This window comes from Podarcis cretensis (assembly GCF_951804945.1).
Source record: "Podarcis cretensis genome assembly, chromosome: 5".
NCBI classification, from domain to species: Eukaryota; Metazoa; Chordata; class Lepidosauria; order Squamata; family Lacertidae; genus Podarcis; species Podarcis cretensis.
The window spans coordinates 11,921,091-11,933,321 of record NC_137174.1 but is presented as its reverse complement, the minus strand read 5'-3'; the positions used below and the strand labels follow the sequence as shown (position 1 = coordinate 11,933,321).

At 48.5% G+C, this 12,231-nt stretch overlaps 1 protein-coding gene across 2 annotated transcripts in view; it reads left to right on the top strand.

The window, feature by feature from the left end:
• Positions 1-2,411: 2,411 nt before the first annotated feature.
• SORBS1 (sorbin and SH3 domain containing 1) overlaps positions 2,412-12,231 on the top strand; it is a 200,782-nt gene continuing 190,962 nt past the window's right edge. The window contains exon 1 of one of the 2 annotated variants that reach the window (XM_079975045.1): positions 2,412-2,519. The gene's annotated coding sequence lies outside the window, so the exon portion shown is untranslated. The remainder of the gene's footprint in view (positions 2,520-12,231) is intronic. The other variant, XM_079975021.1, reaches the window with a different exon arrangement.

The window sequence follows — 12,231 nt, the reverse complement described above, 5'->3', positions numbered from 1 at the left end:
CGGGAGCTCAGCCCGTCACAGGGATTCAAACCTCCAACCTTCTGATCGGCAAGTCCTAGGCTCTGTGGTTTAACCCACAGCGCCACCCGCGTCCTCCATGTGAATAGGAGTTCACTTTTTGAATAATAAGAATTATATGTGGGGTGTGGGATCAGGATTTTAGAGATGCTTAGGTGGGGCATGGCCAGGAACCGCTGCTAGTGTCATTGATCAATCGCAACTTTGAGTTATTTCTTTTCGTTCTCCACTGCATTTCTTATTTTTAAAAAGTGGCTAATGTTTATTCTGAAAGAAAAAGAAATTTGAGAGCCACTAATCCCTATGCTTTCAATTTTTGCTCCCAAGGGTTGTTGTTGTTGTTGTTGTTTAGTCATTTAGTCATGTCCGACTCTTCGTGACCCCATGGACCAGAGCATGCCAGGCACTCCTGTCTTCCACTGCCTCCCGCAGTTTGGTCAAACTCAGGCTGGTAGCTTCAAGAACACTATCCAACCATCTCATCCTCTGTCATCCCCTTCTCCTTGTGCCCTCCATCTTTCCCAACGTCAGGGTCTTTCACATGGAGTCTTCTCTTCTCATGAGGTGGCTGAAGTATTGGAGCCTCAGCTTCAGGATCTGTCCTTCCAGTGAGCACTCAGGGCTGATTTCCTTCAGAATGGAGAGGTTTGTTCTTCTTGCAGTCCATGGGACTCTCAAGAGTCTCCTCCAGACCATAATTCAAAAGCATCAATTCTTCGGCGATCAGCCTTCTTTATGGTCCAGCTCTCACTGCCATACATCACTACAGTGGTACCTTGGGATGCAAACGGGATCCGTTGCAGAGCCCCGTTCGCATCCCGAATGGAACGTAAGACGCGACGGGGCGTCTGTGTGTGCATTGGTCACGTTTTGCCGCTACCGCGCATGCGCACAACGTCATTTTGAGCGTCTGCGCATGCGCGAGCAGCGAAACCCAGAAGTAACGGAGCGCGTTACTTCCGGTTGCCGCAGAGTGCAACTCTAACGCGCTCAACCTGAAGCGCATTCAACTCGAGGTATGACTGTACAGTGGTAAAAAGGTAAAGGGACCCCTGACCATTAGGACCAGTCGTGACCAACTCTGGGGTTGCGGCGCTCATCTCGCTTTATTGGCCGACGGAGCCGGCGTACAACTTCCGGGTCATGTGGCCAGCATGACTAAGCCGCTTCTGGCAAACCAGAGCAGTGCACGGAAACGCTGTTTACCTTCCCGCCGGAGCGGTACCTATTTATCTACTTGCACTTTGACTTGCTTTTGAACTGCTAGGTTGGCAGGAGCAGGGACCAAACCACAGAAGCTCACCCCGTCATCGCGGGGATTTGAACTGCCGACCTCCCGATCAGCAAGTCCTAGGCTCTGTGGTTTAACCCACAGCGCCATTGTACAGTGGTACCTCAGGTTCAGTACTTAACTCATTCCGGAGGTCCGTACTTAACCTGAAACTGTTCTTAACCTGAGATACCACTTTAGCTAATGGGGCCTCCGGCTGCTGCCATGCCGCCGGAGCTTGATTTCTGTTCTCATCCTGTAGCAAAGTTCTTAACCCGAGGTACTATTTCTGGGTTAAAGGTAAAGGTAAAGGTACCCCTGCCCGTACGGGCCAGTCTTGACAGACTCTGGGGTTGTGCGCCCATCTCACTTAAGAGGCCAGGGGCCAGCGCTGTCCGGAGACACTTCCGGGTCACGTGGCCAGCGTGACATCGCTGCTCTGGCGAGCCAGAGCCGCACACGGAAACGCCCTTTACCTTCCCGCTGGTAAGCGGTCCCTATTTATCTACTTGCACCCGGAGGTGCTTTCGAACTGCTAGGTTGGCAGGCGCTGGGACCGAGCAGCGGGAGCGCACCCCGCCGCAGGGATTCGAACCGCCGACCTTTCGATCGGCAAGCCCTAGGCGCTGAGGCTTTAACCCACAGCGCCACCTGCGTCCCAATTTCTGGGTTAGTGGAGTCTGTAACTTGAAGCGTATGTAACCCGAGGTACCACTGTACTGGGAAAACCATAGCTTTAACTATATGGACCTTTGTTGGCAAGATGATGTCTCTGCTTTTTAAGATGCTGTCTAGGTTTGCCATTGCTTTGCTGCCAAGGGTAGGAGTTCAGAACTGTGTTCCACCCCCACGCGTGGGCTCCCGGAGGGATAAATTGCCATTAATATATCCTCTCCTGCTACTCCATCCCCACGCAGCAGACACGTGTCGGCGGGGGAGGCGCCGGGCTGCCCGCAGGCCTCCTCTAATTGCGGGGGAGCGCGCGCTCTTTGCCGAGCGCGGGAAGCGGGGAAAGGCGAGGCGAGCTCGGGCCGCGCTGCGCGTGCGGACGCGGCCCCCGCGGGGCATGCTAATGAGGTGGGCGGAGCCGTCTCCCATTGGCCGCCCGCCGCGCGTCTGGCGGTGAAGTCAGGGCTTTTTCTCGCCGGCCGAGGCGAAGCGGCGCGGATTGCTGCGGCGCGCGGCGCTGAGCGAGCTTCTCCTGCGAAAGCGGCAGCGGGGAAGGAGCGAGGTAAGAGGGCGAAGGGAAGGAACGCGCGTCAGGGGCAGACTTCGGACCTGCGTGTCTGCGTGAACGTGTGAACGGGGCTGGGATGCTGCTGCTGCTGCTGCTGCTGCTGCCGCCGGCTCGGACTCTTCCAGAAGGGAATCTGGCTTATCCCGAGAGAGGCTTTGCGGGGGCGCGCATGCACGCGGGGGCGCGCTTTAAAGGCCCGGCTCTTGGGCTGTTAGAGACGGCTGCTTGGAACGCGGAGGTTGCTTGGAACGCCTTGATTAGAACGCCTCCCCCGCGCGGATTTAGGGACCTCTTTTAGGGAGTTGCAGAAGCTGGTTCCCTCTCTATGTGTGCCTTATGCAAAAGAACAATTCGAATTGCCCCCCTCCCCGTTCGCCCAGCGCGGAGATTCGGGTGGGATGGCAGCCCCACCCGGTTGATCTTCGCCACGGCAAACGGGTTTTCTTGATCCCCCCCCCCAACGCCCCAAGAACTGGGCTGATGATGGGAGTCCATCTTTAAGGTGGTTGCCTTTTATATAGACCGCGCGACCTTGACTTTCGGATGCCGGCGGTGCTGGAGGTTAAAGACCGTCGTGCATTGTTTCGCGGGGGGGGGGTGGCGGGGAGGAGAGAGAGAGAGAGAGAGAGAGCAACGCGGTTGTCGCCTCCTGTATCTGTTGCTAGGAGCGGGTGAAAGTAGCATCTTCTCCGGGAGAGATCCCAGGAAGCGGCCGCTGGTGGCGCGTGGCGGTTCCTTCACCGCCGTTTTGCCCGCAGGGAATGGCATCCTTTCTCCTCCGCCGCTCAAAATCCTACGGGGAAGATCACTTGCGCAGGAGCTGCGATGCATTGGTGTTGCAGGGTTGCAGAGGACCAAGGAAAATGCTGGGCTTTGGGGGAATCAGAGCGAGCCAAACAGAGGATTTTTAATTTTTTTTAAAAAATTGGACCAAATTTCTGGAGAATAGACTAGTCCAGGGGTCAGTATAATACATTTAGAAAGCTGGTTGTGTGTTTCTCACTCTTCTCCTGGGTGTTGACCAGGAATTGCTGTGGCCTGTTTTTTCTGATTTACATGCAGAAATGTAAAATACCTCTGTGGGTTTGTTTGGCTGTTTTGTGTTTGTTCTTCTTTTTTAAAAAAGCAGCGTATGTTAGAGATTTATTTCCCCCGCAGAGCAAGACAAAGAGCTGAACGCTTGTGAATTCACATTTGAGTAAAGAATGAAACCTGTATCTGTGGCCTGCCAGAAACATTTACTGTTAGGCCCTTCAGCCCTTCCAGTCTTGAGGATGGGGGGTTGGGGTTGGGTTTTCTTGCTAGCCTGCTGCTCTGAACACGAAAGCTCCCACTTACTTATTTATTAGGCTATTAGTATAATGAAGAAAAGCCACCTCAGGCCTGTTGTAGGTATCCTGTTTCCATCAAAGAGCGTGCGCTTGTATTGGCAAACCTGCTTCGTTTTAGAAAGGGCATTTGCTTCTACAAATGTATTATACAAACAAAGCATTTTCAGGCATGGGGAATGTGTGTACGCTCAGGGCTATACAGTTGCATTTCTGTTAACTGGCGAGTTGGATTTTCAAGGGAGATCCTTGCCTTTAATTTGAAACCCCTGTCCTTTCTCCCCATCACAGGATGCTGTGACAGAGACTTTATGTATAGGATTGCAGCTTTAAAACATAAAACAGCTGGGAGTAAGCCCAGTTTAATGTAAAGGGACTTCCTTTTGAGTAGACATGTATAGGATTGGGTTGTAAGTGACCCGCACTGAGAACTTCTGTGGAATAGGTGGATAATTATAATAATAATGGTAATAATTTATTATTTATACCCCGCCCATCTGGCTGGGTTTCCCCAGCCACTCTGGGCGGCTTCCAGCAAAATATTAAAATACAATAATTCATCAAATATTCATCACTCCCTTCTCCCAGGCCTGTGCAGTTGTGGACTTATTTTTGAAGGGCTTATAATATATCTACTGTGGCAACTGTAATAAATTCGTTGAATGTTGCTGTTTAGTTGCTATTCAGTTGGATCAAAAGGAAAATATTGTGACTGAGTACACATTACCAGTGTGCTCCCATTGCTGGCTTTTGAATCGTCCTGCGTGTAACATAATTCACAACGCAGCACCGTCTTGTAGGTGTATCTTTGTTTTTTTTAAAAGAGATACAGCTGTTTGACGTGTTTTCCCTCAAACCAGCTTCAGTCTGAAAGGAAAACTTGAGCCATGTTTCAATTCACTTTTAAGCTGAGGTGTGTACATTTGAGGCACCCACTGCACATGAGCAGATGACGGCGCTTGTGCACAGATGACAATCTTAATGGAAATGAGGGTTTGCAGGGCTCAGGAAACCAAACAGTAATGTGCATTGTGTAAAGCAGGGGTCAGCAAACTTTTTCAGCTGTGGGCTGGTCCACCGTCCATCAGATCGTGAGGGGCCAGACTATATTTGGGGTGGGGGAAATGAACAAATTCCTATGCCCCACAAATAACCCAGAGGTGCATTTTAAATAAAAGGACACATTCTACTCATGTAAAAACATGCTGATTCCTGGACCATCTGTGGGCCGGATTGAGAAGGCGATTGGGCCAGATCCAGCCCCCGGGCCTTAGTTTCCCTACCCATGGACTTGATTGCCTACCTGTGGTGTAAAGACATCCCAGCCCCCCTCTGACTGTGTACAAATGCATCTTGAAACCCAGCAGGGGGAAATGTCCTTGCTGAACTTTAAGCTGCTAATGTGTACGTAGCCTAAGTCTTTTCATCGGGTAAGCATCAAATCCAATTAAATGCATTCAGAAAGCATCCAGATCTCACCCTCCTTTTCCGTAAAAGGTAAAGGGACCCCTGACCATTACGTCCAGTCGCGGACGACTCTGGGGTTGCAGCGCTCATCTTTCTTTACTGGCAGAGGGAGCCGGCGTACAGCTTCCGGGTCATGTGACCAGCATAACTAAGCCGCTTCTGGCAAAACCAGAGCAGCACACGGAAACGCCGTTTGCCCTCCTGCCGGAGCAGTACCTATTTATCTACTTGCACTGGCGTGCTTTCAAACTGCTATGTGGGTAGGAGCAGGGACTGAGCAACAGGACCTCACTCCGTTGCGGGGATTTGAACCGCCGTCCTTCTGATCGGCAAGCCCTAGGCTCTGTGGCATTTATAACATGCCACAGTTATAAATGCTTTAAAAAAAGAGTCCACGAGCAGGCAAATTTTGCTGAGCCTCCTAAAATATTAAGAATTACAGAAGCGGCTTAGTCATGCTGGCCACATGACCCAGAAGCTGTATGCCGGCTCCCTCGGCCAATAAAGCGAGATGAGTGCTGCAACCCCAGAGTTGGTCACGACTGGACCTGATGGTCAGGGGTCCCTTGACCTTTATTTTTACTGGTGAGTCCCTACGTTCAGCAAGCTCTGAAATACACAGATTCTTGGATATAATGAACCAGCATGGATTTGAACATAGAGCACTTTCACATTACCTAGAAACCCAAAATTAAAGACATATGTACTATAAGATATCCCAGAACAGATGGACAATTGGACAATAGAAATGAGAAGGAAATGAATTGCCTCCAGATTATTAACACGTAACTAGAAAGTTTGACATTGCTCACATGCTTAAACCAAAACATCCTATTAGAAAAGCAGGCCCTTGACAATTAGCAGTTAATGTTGGGGATGTAGTTTGTTTTGTAATGAACCCCATCATACTACAAAGCCAAGCCGTAAAGAGAATGGAAATTTGGCCAATGGTGTTTCTTCGAAAGCGAGGCAGTAGCAACCAGAATACAGAATATGCTCTGTAAAATGTGAGCCCCTTCCTTTGTGTCGTGGGGACACATGTACAGAAACTATTTGAAAATCCTGTGTTGAAAGCAAAGCCAGTAAATTAGGCCAGATATTTTCATATTTACATTTTTTTTACCTTTTTTTGCAGATAATGTTAATGAAAGCAAAGCATTAGATCATTTCATATTATTGCCATACGTCAAGGGCAGAATTTGGGTTATAGTCTTTTTCAGTTCTGCTTGGCTGAGATCCTCCAAAATGTTTTCTTTGTCAGATGGCCTGGTGCAATCTACCAGGTCATGTAGACTACATCTCCCATCGTCCTTGACCCATGGCTGTGCTGGCTGGAGCTCATGGGAGATGCAGGATCTGATCTATCTTGACAGAGAGAGATATTCCAGGCTGAGTATGAAAAGGGAATCGGCACAAACATTCATGCTATTCAAAAAAATAAAATATGGGGGCCCACAGTTCTGGTCCCCAGTGTGTTACAGAGGTTAGAGGGTCAGACTTTGACCTGGGAGGGTTCAAATCCCCACCCAACCATGAAACTCACTAAATTACTCTGCGCCCATCACTCAGACTCAGCCTAACCTACCTCACAGGGTTGATGTGTGCATAACATGGGGAGGGGCTCCTTGGTGGAGAGGTGCAAACGAGTAAATAAACAGGCTGTCTTTTTCAGATTGGAGGAGGCAAGGAGTTGCTGCACCCTTAGAAGCCCAGTGAAACTTCAGGGGGGATTCCTTCCTTTGCAATTTGCAGCTAGAAGTGCACCAGGGTTGCAATTTTTGACACTGGGCTGCTGAGGCGCTCTGCTGTTTTGGCACAGTGCCCCCTTTCAGCCTGGCAGTGTGGGGCAATGTTGAATGCATGGATTGGGAGCGGAGATTTGCCACTAAGCAAGGGAGGAGGACCCTTGTTTCCGATGCGTGGGAAGGGAAAGCAAGGAGCGCTGAGTTGGCAGCTAGCTACAGAGGTGGGTGGATCAGAAAAGAAGGGAAAGCAGCAGTTCCTGCCTCTCCCCCCCCCCAAGTTTGGAGCTTGGGAGAAAGCTGGGCAGTCATCTGCCTGGCATTGCAACACTTCCATGAAGCGCTCAACACCAGAGGCGCCGCCATCGGTGTCACAATCGCTCGCACACAGCTCTGAATAGAAGCACTGTTTTGTGCTGAGAACTGTTAGGAAGGGCAGAGGAGGGTGGTCCTCTGGTTGCATCACCAGGCAAACTATTTAGGGCTTGAAAGTGGAGAGGGAAGATTGCGTGAAAAGGGCAATAGTGACTTTGAAAAAGAATGGGGACCTGTGGTGGAAGTGTGAAGAAGTTAAAAAATTTTGGGATTCCATCTACAATGAATTAAAGAAAATACTTAAATACACCTTTGTTAAAAAGCCCGAAGCCTTCCTTCTGGGAATGATTGGAGAGGAGTTCAGGAAAGAGGACCACATAATGTTTCAATATGCAATTGTAGCTGCCAGGATTCTGTTAGCACAAAATTGGAAAACCCCAAATATCCCAACCGTTAAAGACTGGCAAAGTAAATTGTTTGAGTTCATGGATTTGGCAAAAATGACACAGAACATCAGACAGAAAAAAGGCATAAAGTTTATTGATGATTGGTCTAAATTCATAACATATATGGAAACAAACTGTAGAAATATAAAAATCACAGTAGGCTTAGTATAACTCTTGTGATGTGTGGAGGCTATAAAATTAAAAACTGCAGAATGGTCTTAATATTCACAGAACCCAAAACCGAGATGGAGGGAAGTCAATCATTTTCCGTTGTCATTTAAAGTCTGTTTTTTGGTTGGTGTAGGTGTATTGCTTTGGGTGATGTTTGTCTTTTTTATGGTATGTGTGCGTTATCTTTTATGTTTATTTTTCTTTTTTGTTGTTGTTTGATTATAGAAAATGAATAAAAATTAATTGGAAAAAAAAAAGAATGGGGACCTTTTATAGTCGTACCTCAGGTTACAGACGCTTCAAGTTGCGTTTTTTTTGGGTTACAGACTCGCCAAAACCCGGAAGTACAGGAATGGGTTACTTCCGGGTTCCGAGGGTCGCACATGCCTAGAAGCGCTAAATCGTGCTTTGCGCATGCACAGACGTGCCACTGAATTGCAACCCACTCATGCACAGACGTGCCGCTGCGGGTTGCGAACGTGCATCTCGCATGGATCATGTTCACAACCCGAGCATCCACTGTACAATATATTTGCAGAAACAACAAGAAGAAATGTTCTTGCTGGCTGGATTTAAATAAACATTTGCAACTTCATTTATTGAGAACCAGAAGTATAACAGTGTGACAACATATTACAGTATACAAACAGCAGAATGTATCATAGGATGTAACAAGCCAGAAACGGTAGTTGAGGGAAGTCAACAGGGAGCGGGGAAATTGGAAAATGTATGCTTAGTAATGTTGTTGGTTATTTGTTACGAGAAAAGAAACTTAATAAAAATTATTATTTAAAAACAAAAAGTGGAGAAGCTAAAGAATCGCCGATCTGGCTGCAGGGATTTCCAGAGGCTCTGGGGTTCACTGTGACATCAGTTAACCCCCCCCCCACCCGCAAGAAGAAGAAGAGAAGAAGAGTTTGGATTTGATATCCCACTTTATCACTAAACAAAGGAGTCTCAAAGCGGCTAACATTCTCCTTTCCTTCCTCCCCCACAACAAACACTCTGTGAGGTGAGTGGGGCTGAGAGACTTCAGAGAAGTGTGACTGGCCCAAGGTCACCCAGCAGCTGCATGTGGAGGAGCGGAGACACAAACCCAGTTCCCCAGATTATGAGTCCACCGCTCTTAGCTAGTACACCACACTGGCACTACGGGCAAGGGCCTGTAGACTGAGCACCCCTGGATTTAGGAAACTCCTGTGCACCGCACAAAAGATATGGACGGGCTCTGAATGGCAGCCTGCCTCGGAAAAGAGTGGAAGTTGGAGAAAGAAGAGGCTGGTTGCTGGAGCCCTCTTCAAGGTTGCTACCTGGGATAAATGCTTCACCTGACCAGTGAATGGACTGGCTGTGCTTGCTGTCAACTACACTCCCTCCAGGCCACAGACTTATAATATCACTCGGGACACGAGAAAGGCCTTAGTGAGCGCCGGTTAGCTAGACAAGGTCTGTCCATTCCTTACCATATAAGGTTTACTCTGGTACATATGCCTCTTTGCAAGAGCTTGCAGCCTTGCAAGTGGAAGGCACTGGGGTATTTTTAATTATTAGGAGAACGATCACAGCTTCCCCCCTCTTCTTTCTGGCAATTCCGAGTACAAACAGAGATTTATTTCCATTGCTGTGGCAGCGCATTCTCAGTGATGCTATCGGCTGAGATAAACAGGAAGCAAAGTAGCAGTAATAAAAGAAATACGATTTTGTAATTATGAATCGCATTGTAACTGGTGCTGCCCCTCTAGGAACACGGCGTTTCTAGAACGTTGCCAAAAATCTCTCTAAAAGACTGCAAAGAGCTAAATGGCCTTGGGTAGCTCTGCCAGCTTCTAGGAAGCAAGGACGTTTTTAATTGGGCATAGGATGTGCCAGGCATAATGGTGGCTAATGAGTTGGAAAAAAGCATCTCTGAGCAGGATGCTGGCCTTCCTCTCACCTGTCTGGAGTCAGCTGGTTCAGTGTAGAATAATGGAAGGCGTAAGTCGCAGAGCAGGGGGCATCATTCGTGCCGTGGGTCTCCTAGGTCCTTTAAGACGTTGCTCTGTTCTTTGTTCCTGTTTCCCAGATGTAGCAAAATTCACCGAATCATATAATCCTAGAGGGACCCAAGAGTCCTCTCATTCAATGGGTCGTTCATGCAATGCGGGAATTCATGTGTGCTGAAGCTCACTGGGTGACCTTGGGCCAGTCAAAGCCTCTTAACTTACCTCACAGGATTGTTGGAGGGATTAACTGAGGCAGTGGCGTAGCGTGGGGGGTGCAGGGGGGCCGGCCGCACCGGGCGCAACATCTGGGGTTAGGGTTAGGGGGCGCAAATCCACGGCAAATTACTTGCCTTGCCCCGGGTGCTGACAACCCACGCTACACCACTGAACTGAGGAGGGAGGTGTACCATGCACTCCGTGGAGAAAATGGTGGGGCATAAATTTCAGTAAGTAAGGTCTTCTGCTGACCTGCTTAAGAAAGCTGGAGGGGCCAGCCAGATGGAGATGTCAGTCGCAAACTGGTCATCCAGAGCTCTCCATGTGGTCACAATTGGACCTGCGCCAGTCACAAAAGGCGCCTGGCGCCGGGCTAATTTCAAACACTGTGAAGCACATTTTGTACCCCCTCCCCTTGCCAGCAGGTCCCAAGGCAGGGGACGACAATTTAAAATCCAGCATTTTGTTGATGTTTTTTAGTCATTTAGTCGTGTCCGACTCTTCGTGACCCCCTGGACCAGAGCACGCCAGGCAGTTTGGTCAGACTCATGCTAGTAGCTTCGAGAACACTGTCCAACCATCTCGTCCTTTGTCTCCTTGTGCCCTCCATCTTTCCCAACATCAGGGTCTTTTCCAGGGAGTCTTCTCTTCTCATGAGGTGGCCAAAGTCTTGGATCCTCAGCTTTAGGCTCTGTCCTTCCAGTGAGCACTCAGGGCTGATTTCCTTAAGAATGGAGAGGTTTGATCTTCTTGCAGTCCATGGGACTCTCAAGAGTCTCCTCCAGCACCATAATTCAAAAGCATCAATTGTTTGGCGATCAACCTTCTTCTGCATGAATACTCAAATGTAAATTCTACTGTTTTAAATTCTTCGGCGATCAGCCTTCTTTATGGTCCAGCTCTCACTTCCATACATCACTACTGGGAAAACCATAGCTTTAACTATATAGACCTTTGTTGGCAAGGTGATGTATTCGCTTTTTAAGATGCTTTCTAGCATAAAACAGTTTAAATAAAATGAACGAAAGGACCGTAGGTTCCACCCCAAAATGGTACCTCCAAAAGACTAGTTTTGAACCTGATGAAACCGCAAAATCTTGGGGATGTTAGAATGGCCACACTGATATATTTTGCCACTTGGAAGTTTTATTTTGCTTCTTCTAAGATCTGCCCGGTGTGATCCACAAGGAGACGGTCTCTGGGGAAATTAATTATTGAAAGGGTCTGTTTAATATTTTACAGTTGCTTTTTGATACGGCTTTAAAATGAATTCTCTCCAAACTGGGTGAGTAGGCAATAAAATGGCAAAGCAATTAAATATAAGCAAGTTGAAAGCGATGCACGATTCGTCCCCAACCCCCCCGAATTTCACATATGGGCTCATGGGGTGTGAACTGGCATTGACTTACCAGAAATGAGACTTTTATATCAGAGTGGATAGCTTGGCGACAATGTTGACTCTGTGTGCATGGCAGCTGTGGAAATGGGATTGTTAGGAAAGGGGTTGAAAAGAACATGGCAATTATCATAATGCTTTTATGCAAATCTATGGGGCGATCACACTTGGAACACTATGGGCAGTTCCGGTTGCTTTAAATAAAGGATACCACAGAGCAGGAGAAGTTTCAGAAAAGGGCAAGCCAAATGATTGAGGGTTGGAGCAACTCTCCTATGATGAAGCCAGGAGGGTTGGAGCTGCTACCTCGGGTGGTGGAACCCCAAGAGGCAGTGCCTGGTGTTTGAAATTAGCCAGGAGCCAGGTGTGGGTGGCACTGTGGGTTAAACCACAGAGCCTAGGGCTTGCCGATCAGAAGGTTGGTGGTTCGAATCCCCGCGATGGGGTGAGCTCCCATTGCTCGGTCCCTGCTCCTGCCAACCTAGCAGTTTGAAAGCACATCAAAGTGCAAGTAGATAAGTAGGTACCAGTCCGGTGGGAAGGTAAACGGTGTTTCTGTGCGCTGCTCTCGTTCGCCAGAAGCGGCTTAGTCATGCTGGCCACATGACCCGGAAGCTGTACACCAGCTCCCTCGGCCAATAAA